This window comes from Arachis ipaensis, chromosome B6 (assembly GCF_059453495.1).
Source record: "Arachis ipaensis isolate K30076 ecotype BB chromosome B6, ASM5945349v1, whole genome shotgun sequence".
NCBI lineage: Eukaryota > Viridiplantae > Streptophyta > Magnoliopsida > Fabales > Fabaceae > Arachis > Arachis ipaensis.
The window spans coordinates 47,058,003-47,067,457 of record NC_142441.1 but is presented as its reverse complement, the minus strand read 5'-3'; positions in this window follow the sequence as shown (position 1 = coordinate 47,067,457).

Genomic DNA, 9,455 nt, shown 5'->3' with positions numbered 1-9,455 from the left:
ATGCTCAAGTGCTTAGTTAAATTGGAAGTTGTTGGCTAATTCTGTATTTACTAACGCTAGACCTTCTTAAGGGAGAGGACTAGGATTTGCGAATAAGAGTTAGCTCAATCACTTGACTTTCCTTTATTTAGTAAGGGTTAACTAAGTGAAAACAACAACCTCTTTAAACTACACTTGAGAAGATTCCAGCAAGGATAGAACTTCCAATTAATCATTCCCCCAGTCAGGGCTTTTTAATTAGGATATATAATTTTTTTTAATTACAATTATTTATTTTTCTGTCATTCAACTCTCAAAAATCTCTTGGAATTTCCTGATTAATAAATTAGCACCCTTTCTAGCAACTCGTTGGGAGACGACCTGGGACTCATACTCTCAGTATTTTATTCTAACTTTTGTGACACTTTTTCTAAATTGATGAGGCGGATCTTAGCTGGTTAAGAACTATACTCACAATGTATTTCCTATATTGATTTCTTAATTAGCCGACTTCTGCCCTCTCATCAATTTTTGGCGTCGTTGCTGGGGAGTTGCAATAGTGTGCTAGATTATTAATTAGTGTACATATTTTTATTTTTATTTTATTTGCATATTTTATTTTTATTTTTTGTTACCATGAGCTATATGTTTTTCTCATTGAATGACGCGTTCACTACCTGATCCGAGCTTAGCCGCATTTTATCCTGAAATTGAAAGAACTCTTTCACGCATTAGGCGAGCTTGACGTCGGTTAGCCTCTGAAGGTGGTGAAGTGATCATTATCGATTCACCAGTCTCATCTGAGGGCGAATCTGAACCGCCATCTGAGAGCGAAATAAGCTCCTTTACTACTCATTCAGTTGATTCACGTGCAGGTAACATGGCAGAACCCAGGAGAATGACTCTCTAAGAAGCTGGAGCCCCAGACTTCAACTTGCAACCGTATTAGGCGCGTCACCCAAATCTGGCTGCAGATTTCGAACTGAAGATGTCGCTAATCAACTTGATGCCCAAGTTTCATGGCTTACCTTCTCAGGAGCCCATAAAGCACCTCAGGGATTTTCAAACAGCCTGTTCTACTGTTAGGCGTCATGGTGCAGATGAAACTACTATTTTGATGATCGCCTTCCCGTTTTTCCTGGAAGAAAAGGCGAGGGAGTGGTACTACACTCAACCTTAGGCAGTGATTACTAACTGGGATACGCTTAGAAGATAGTTCCTAGACAAATACTTTCCAGCTGAAGTTACAGACAGACTACGAAAGGAGATCTCCTGCATTATCCAAGGAGAGTCAAAAACCCTTTATGAGTACTGGGAATGCTTCAGGAACCTCTTAGATTCATGTCCCCACCACAAGATAGATGAGATGGTGTTGATCAGCTACTTCACACAGGGCATGAAGCCTCAGGACAAGACCACACTAGATGCTGCGAGCAATGGCTCTATGAAGAAGTACAAGACAGCAACAGAAGCATGGCAACTGATTGTCGATTTAGCTGAGTCCACTCAGAATGCTAGACACAGGAGTCACTATCCCAAAGCTGTCGCAGAAGTTTCCTCTAGCAGTGAGACTACTGCTTTCACACAGGCTATATGTGAGATGACCAACCTATTGAAGCAGATGAATCTGAATCAACAACAATCTCAAACCCCCTCACCACAACATAGTCAACAATTGGTTCCTCAAAGAGTATGCAGAATATGTGCTGACTATAGTCATTACATTGATGAGTGTCTGCAGCTCCAACAAGAGGACAACACCTTGGCAGCCACTCACAATTTCTATGATTGCCCAAATCAAGGATACTACCAACAAGGCGGTAACTACAACCAAGGTGGGAACTATAACCAAGGCTGGAGGGACAACAGAGGAGGCAGGGACAACAATGGAAATCAGAGGTGGGGCAACAACAACAACAACAATAGATAGCAGAACTAGAACCAACCCTACAGAGCACCTCACCTAAGGCAGTCCCAAGCACCTCAGAACAATCAACAGCAGCCCCCTCAGATCACTTACCCCCCTTCCCCTTCTACTGATGAGATGTTTCATTCTCTTGCACAAGGACAGCAAGACATGCAGAATTTACTTAATTCTACCTTAAACGGTCTGACCTCTGCCGTACAAGCGCTTGCCTCACAAATTGGATCAATGATCAATTCCAACAATCAACCTTCAAGCTCCAGTGGAATTCCTTCTCAACCCCTACCCAACCCAAAAGGTGGCATCAATGCCATCACTTTGAGGTCCAGAACCACACTGCAAGAGAGGATTCATGAGGAGCCAAGCTCACAAGAACACGCCCCAGTAGAGGACATGGTTGAAGTGGAGGACGTTGAAGAGGAAGATGAAGTACAAAACATGGCTGAAGAAGAAGCAGTTCAACCAAGGAATGGAGAACCAAAGGATGCTGAAGCTGTACAAGACGCCATTCCTATCCCATTTCCGCACCTTGCAAGGAAATCCACAAAACAGATGGAACTTGATCCCAAAATGATAGAAATATTCAAAAAGGTTGAGGTAATTGTTCCCCTTTTTTATGTTATTCAGCAAGTACCTAAATATGCAAAATTCCTAAAAGATTTGTGCATACATAAGGATAAGATTAATGAATTAGAAACTATTCCTTTAGGTAGTTCTATATCTGCTTTAATAGGAGGTATACTTGAAAAATGTAGTGATTCAGGTCCAAGCATGGTTAATTATACCATTGGGGGTGTAATATTTTCTGACTGCATGTGTGACTTAGGAGCGTGTGTTAGTATAATGTCATTGTCTATATATGATACTCTAAGGCTCCCTCCCTTAAAAAGGTCGGCAGCTCGTTTTGTGTTAGTAGATAAAAGCATTATTACAGTAGTTGGAATTACTGAAGATTTATTAGTGAGCATTAAGGGGCTCACATTTCCCATTGACTTCTATATCCTGGAAATGCCCCCTAATGACTCAGGGAGACCATCATCAATCCTGCTTGGAAGACCATTCCTAAAGACTTCGAAGTTCAAGCTGGATGCATTCTCAGGAACTTACTCCTTTGAGATAGATGGCAGAGCAGTGCGTTTCAGTTTAAATAAAGCTATGAAGCACCCTCCGGAAGATCATTCTATCTTCCAGTGCGATATCATTAATGAAATTGTAGCTGAAGTTCACCATGAAGAAATAGAAGATAAGCACATGGAGCAAGGTCCAAGTGTGGGGACACCCTCTGAACACAATGAGGACACTTTGCCATTGTCACTAGCCCCAGATGATCCAGAACCTAGCCATGAGCAGAAATTGGAATTGAAGCCCCTTCCTCCACACCTCAAGTATGCTTACCTTGAGGATAATCAGAAGTTCCCAGTTTTCATCGCAAGGGAACTCACTTCTCAACAGGAGGAACAACTGCTCAGTGTGCTGAGAAAGCACAAGAAAGCAATTGGATGGAGCTTGGCGGATATAGTAGGCATAAGCCCTCAAGTTTGTGAGTACAGAATATATTTAGAAGAGGAAGCAAAGCCTGTCCGTCAGCCTCAAAGAAGATTAAATCCCACCCTCTTAGAAGTTGTCAAGAAAGAAGTGACCAGACTACTTGAAACAGATATCATTTACCCCATCTCAGATAGTGAATGGGTCAGTCCAGTATAAGTGGTGCCCAAGAAGTCTAGAGTCACAACAATAAAGAATGAGCACGGAGAACTCCTGACAACTAGAGTGCAGAATTCATAGAGAGTTTGCATTGACTATAGGCGTTTCAACTAAGCCACTCGCAAGGATCATTACCCCTTGCCATTTATTGATCAGATGCTTGATCGCCTGTCAGGTAAATCCCATTACTGTTTTTTAGATGGTTATACAGGATATTTTTAAATTCATATAGCTCCTGAAGATCAGGAAAAGACTACTTTTACATGTCCCTTTGGAACGTATGCATACAAAAGGATACCTTTTGGCTTATGTAATGCACCGACTACTTTCCAAAGATGCATGATGAGTATCTTTTTAGATCTCATTGAAAACTGTATGGAAGTTTTCATGGATATTTTAGCGTATATGGTGATTCATTTACCCTTTGCTTGGATAGTTTATCTAGAGTATTAGACAGGTGTGTTAGTTCAAACCTTGTACTGAATTTTGAGAAATGTCACTTTATGGTAAAACAAGGAATCGTACTAGGACATGTTGTGTCTGATACTGGCATTTCTATAGATCCAGCAAAGGTAGATGTCATTTCTAGTTTACCTTACCCCTCCTCCGTGAGGAAAGTCTGTTTGTTCCTTGGCCATACAGGTTTTTACAGGAGATTCATTAAGGATTCAGTAAGGTATCATTACCTTTATCCAGACTGCTGCAGAAAGATATTGAGTTCGAGTTCAGTGAGGATTGCATCCAAGCGTTTGATAAGCTGAAGATCGCCCTGACTCAAGCTCCGATTGTGAGAGGACCAGACTGGAGCCAGCCATTTGAAATTATGTGTGATGCCTCCAACCATGCAGTAGGAGCGGCGCTGGCTCAGCGCGACGGTAAGGACCCTTTTGTAATTGCTGATGCGTCTAAAACCTTAAATGCTGCTCAGTCTAACTAGACTACTACTAAAAAAGAGCTTCTTGCTATTGTTTTTGCTCTGGATAAATTCCGAGCCTATTTACTTGGTACTAAGGTGGTAGTTTACTCAGACCATGCAGCTCTAAAATATTTATTAGCTAAAAAAGAGTCCAAACCAAGGCTAATATGTTGGATATTGTTGCTACAAGAATTTGATTTAGAAATTAAGGATAGGAGTGGTAACCAGAATTTAGTGGCAGATCACTTAAGTCGCCTTGAGCACATCAAGGATGACTCCGCTCCTGATGAGATATTTTGATGAGAAACGAATCTCTTCCAAAACATCACAAAACTAACCGGCAAGTGTACCGGGTCGTATCAAGTAATAAAAACTCACGGGAGTGAGGTCGATCCCACAAGGATTGAAGGATTGAGCAATTTTAGTTTAGTGGTTGATTTAGTCAAGCGAATCAAGTGTTGGTTGAGTGATTTGTGACTTGCAGAATGTAAATTGCATGAAATTAAAGAAAGCAGGGAATTAAATTGCTGAATCTTAAAGAACAAGAAATTAAATGGCAGAAACTTAAAGTGCAAGAAATGTAAATTGCGGAATCTTAAAGTGCAAGGAATATAAATTGCTTGAAATGTAAAGGGAATTGGGGAATGGATTTGCAGAATTTAAACAAGGAAAAACTAAATTGCATCAAACAGAAGAGGGAAAGGGAATTGGGATTAAACCGGATCTTGAAACAGTAAAGTAAATGAACAGAAAAAGCAATAAGCAGGGAATTGAAATGAGAAATTCAGATCTCAGGACCCAGAGACTAGAAAACCAAGTCTAGATCTCAATGCCTTCCTAGATCCAACAAGAACAATAGCAAGGAAATTGTAAATTGCAAAGAGAATAGATGAAGTAAGTAACAGAAACGGAAATTCAATTAAGCAGTAAATAAACAGAGAGATCCAAGATTGAGATTGAAACAGAATTTCTTCAATTCTCCAATCCAAGATCCAAGACAAAAGTAAAATGAAATTGAAAGCAAATGAAAACAAGAAATTAAAGTTCACTCAGTGACAAAAGCTTCCCAAAAACTCTTATGAAAATTCTAAAAGGAAAGCTCTAAAAGAAAACTCTCCAGCCAAAGCTCCCTAAACAAATTGAATTCTATCCTATTTATACACTTTCCAAAATGATCTTCAAGCCTTGAGTTGGGCCTTTGTTCTTGGTGGAATTGGGTTGAAAGAGGCCTTGGTTGATTGCTCTTGAAGATTGAAGAAGAACCGAAGTGAACCAATTGAACCGGAAATGGAGTTAGCCAACGTTGGTCTTCAACGTTAGGGTCAAAGTTAGGGGTCTAACTTTGACCCTAACTTTTCATATCAGCAAACCACATTCTTCTGGTTTAGACGTTGGCGCCAACGTTAGGGGTCTAACTTTGACCCTAACGTTGGCCTTGCTTGGTGTGATTGGTGCCAACGTTAGCCTCCACGTTAGGGGGCTAACGTTGGCGCAAACGTTGCCTACTCCCCCATTGTGATTTAAGTGCCAACGTTAGCCTCCAAGTTAGGGGGCTAACGTTGGCGCAAACGTTGGTAGCCCAGGGAGAAACTCTCAAGTTCCAACGTTAGCCTCCAAGTTAGGGGGCTAACGTTGGAGCTAACGTTGGCTACTTCCAAAGAGTGATTCATATGCCCAACGTTAGCCTCCAAGTTAGGGGGCTAACGTTGGGGCTAACTTCATGCAACCCGGTTCAATTTTCACTTATTCCATTGTCCTCTCTTCACTCCTAGCCATTCCTCTTTGCTTCAACCTTTCTCCAAGCCTTCTTCACCTATCATTGATCAACCAAACTAATCAAAGTTTTGCTCAAAATCATGAGGTATTCAATCTTCCACAATATGCAACAAATATAGTTCAAAACCTCATGAAATGGCATGAATTCACATATGGTTGGTTCAATCAAGGGAAACATGAAAATCTACTCAATTAGCTTGCTTGTAGCTTAAGAAAGTGCATAATTCTAATGAAAACAAAAGAAAAAGACTAGCTAAAATGGGCTAAGATGACTTGTCATCACAACACCAAACTTAAAGCTTGCTTGTCCCCAAGCAAGAAATAGATTTATGCTCCAAGGTTCTTTCAATTAAGATGGATTGAGGAACACTTGTAAAGTGCAGTGAGTGAAGTGATCAAGTATCAGTGGGATAAATTCTAAATCATATGCTCATGCAAGGGCTTCAGTGCTCACTAGTCCTTACATATTGGGAGTCGTAGGTCTTAGGATTTTCATCCAAATGGTGTCATGGAGATCTCTTTATATGTAGTCACCTTGAAGCAGCTTATAGTTTATGTGCTTTGGCCTCGACTCTAAGTATCATGTCTCAAGGCGGCTCTTTAGATAAGCTTTCAATCAATACTCCTAAACCAGTTGGTTTTAAGGTATTAGGTGTTGAAGCACCCCTGAGGATTTACTTGCTCAAGCCTCTTTCCTTGACACACTTCAACCACAAGCATTTACTAGGATAACAACTCTTTGAGTTTTTGTTTCTTTCTTTCTTTTTCTGCCTAGTAATTGATGCTCAGAGCCTTGGGCCATATTTCTTTTGTTTTTGTATTTTCTTTTCTTTCTTTTTTTTTTTTTTTTTTTTTTTTTGTTTGCTGCTTCTTGGATCAATAAATTTTTGAGAATCTCCACAAAACTTCTTTGAACTTCATGTCCCGCCTATGAGCTCCCATGCAAGTTTTCACAAGCATGCAACCTCAATACAAAATCATATAACCAGAACCACCACTTTTCCTAATCTTTTGCTTGCCTCAAAATTGTTTAATTCCTCAATCTTTCTTTTCAAAGAACTTTCATGTGATGCATTTCTTGAAACTGGAGTGCAAACAAGTTTTGAAGATAAGAATGTTGTGAACGATCAGACACCTTGCTTATTGAATTATAAAGAAAGACTATGCTATGCAGGCAGGGGAAAATAAAAAAAAGAGAAACTATGCTATGCAGATAGGCAGGGCAGATCAGAATACAATTCAACTTTCAATTACAGCAATATTTGATGCAACACAATGACTTAACAATACAACCTGTTGAAGTTTACTTGCTTTCCTTCTTCTCATCATCATCATTGCTGTCTTCTAGATTCATCTTTTGTTTCTTTGGTTGATAATGCTTTAATCCTTCCAACAGCTTGTATGGACCTCTGCAATGATATTGAAAGTTGCTTGTTCCCCAAGCACTTGGAAATAATGGTTAATCTGCATGATTTATTTGTGGGCTTTTTGAACTTACTTTGGTGTGGGAACACCAAACTTAGTACCTTGCCAATGCATCGGATTAACCATGTGTGATAATTTCTTTTTTTTTTTTTTTCTTTTTCAAAAGTAAAAGAACTGGAAACTAAGAAAAACAGTAAAATGGCTAACTAGTTCATCCAGTATGCTTGAAGCCTACATTATGCAAGAAGTGAGAATGTGTTTTATAATGGGATTTTGGTGAAACACCAAACTTAAAATCCTGCATTCTCCTTTAGATTGTTTTGGTGTGCAACACCAAAATTAGCTTCTTGCATTATAGATAAAACTAATTAACCTTTTTATTAAAATAGTTATGAACAGAAAACTACCTCGGGTTGGGTTGCCTCCCAACAAGCGCTCTTTTATTGTCACTAGCTTGACATCCTTCATCCTCTGATCATGGAAGTTGAGGTCTCTGTTGCCTTTGGTTTCCTCCTCTTATCGTAGGCTTTTCCTTGTTTTCCATAACTGCTTTCCCTTTCAACTCAGCAGCTTTTTCATTGTTCTTTGAGTCATCTTCATTGGCTCTTAGGGATATATTTCCCTCTCTCTCACCTAGTTTAGCAGGGTTTTGAACCATTTGTTCCATGTACCTTTCAATTCTCTTGAGATATGCCTCTTGGTTTTTCCTTATGTCCTCCTGTTCTATTAATGTCATTTCTTGAATTTTCATAAGCCTTTCCATCATCATTTCTAGAACATAGAGTTTTTGGAAGTTTAGGACTGGTTGTGACTGTGTTAATTGTGGTGATTGATGTAAGTCATTTTGGGCAGGTGGTGAGGTAGGATAGGGTTGGAGATGTGTATATTGGGGTAGTGTGTAGTGATTTTTGTTGGCATGGTGGTGTTTTTGCAGGTTTGGAAAGTTGGGGTTATTATAGTTGAGGTCCCTTTGTTCATGATTCTGAGGTTCCCTCATTCTTAGATAAGAATGTGGTTTCCATGGTGGAAATTGTGCATTCACTGTGGCAGAATGTAGAAAATCAATTTGTCTAGCTATTGATTCCAAGTGCTGCTGAGTTTGCTGGTGTAGCTGCTTGTTTTGATTCATGATTGCTCTTACTCCTTCAAGATTCATTACTTCCTTTTCTGAAATTGTATTCCGTGGCGTCTCAAATGAGTGTTGGTTATTGGCTCTTTTGTCACTGAACTCTGCAGTTCCTTGGATGGTTGCTGTTGCCTTGAGTAGGCCATCTGAGAAGTAATCTACTGCTTTTCTTGTTTCGGAGGTTAATCCTTCATAGAATGCTCGAAAATCCACCTTGTCATTTGATTTCTTGTATCTCTCCCATGCTTTGAACAGTGGTTCTTCTTTTGTTTGTATGAATGGGTGTACTCCTTCTTTCATCTTGATGTGTTGTTGGGGCGGGGAAAATTTGGCTAGAAACTTGGCAACCAATTCATCCCAACTAGTTATACTTCCTTGAGGAAAGGTTTCAAGCCATTGTGCCGCTTCATCCTTCAGTGAGAAGGGAAATAACATGAGCTTAATGGTATCATGGTCTACACCATTGAGATTGACAGCCCCACATGTTTTCAGAAAAATGGATAGGTGCTGTTTAGAGTCCTCCAAGGGATTTCCACCATAGGAACAATTGTTCTCTATTAGTGTAATGAGTTGTGGCTTCATGTTGTGATGTTCTTCTTTCTCAG